Source organism: Penaeus monodon, chromosome 33 (assembly GCF_015228065.2).
Source record: "Penaeus monodon isolate SGIC_2016 chromosome 33, NSTDA_Pmon_1, whole genome shotgun sequence".
Classification (NCBI taxonomy): Eukaryota; Metazoa; Arthropoda; class Malacostraca; order Decapoda; family Penaeidae; genus Penaeus; species Penaeus monodon.
The window spans coordinates 164,374-164,636 of NC_051418.1; the positions used below are offsets into that span (position 1 = coordinate 164,374).

Here is a 263-nt window from a genome sequence, read left to right on the forward strand (position 1 = left end):
CTCCTCTAAACCATAATATTTCGCCATAATTCCATGCCAATGTTTCACCCTTCTTACCTAACCAAGACCTAAACACACCCACGTAATTCAGCCCTCTCCCCCCACCCACCAGACAGGCACACATCCAAGCCCGAAGGTTCCTGGAGCTGGTGGTGGCGGAGAGTTCACGCGGGCGGACGGGTCGACGCGGCTGTACTTGGGGCGGGAAAGCGTGTTCCCCGGCCTCTCCGCCTGGCCCATCCCGCACGATGCCCCCTACAAGG

At 59.3% G+C, this 263-nt stretch overlaps 1 pseudogene; it reads left to right on the plus strand.

Annotated features, from left to right (window-relative positions):
- The window catches only part of LOC119593905, an 11,801-nt pseudogene that overhangs the window by 264 nt on the left and 11,274 nt on the right, over positions 1-263 (plus strand).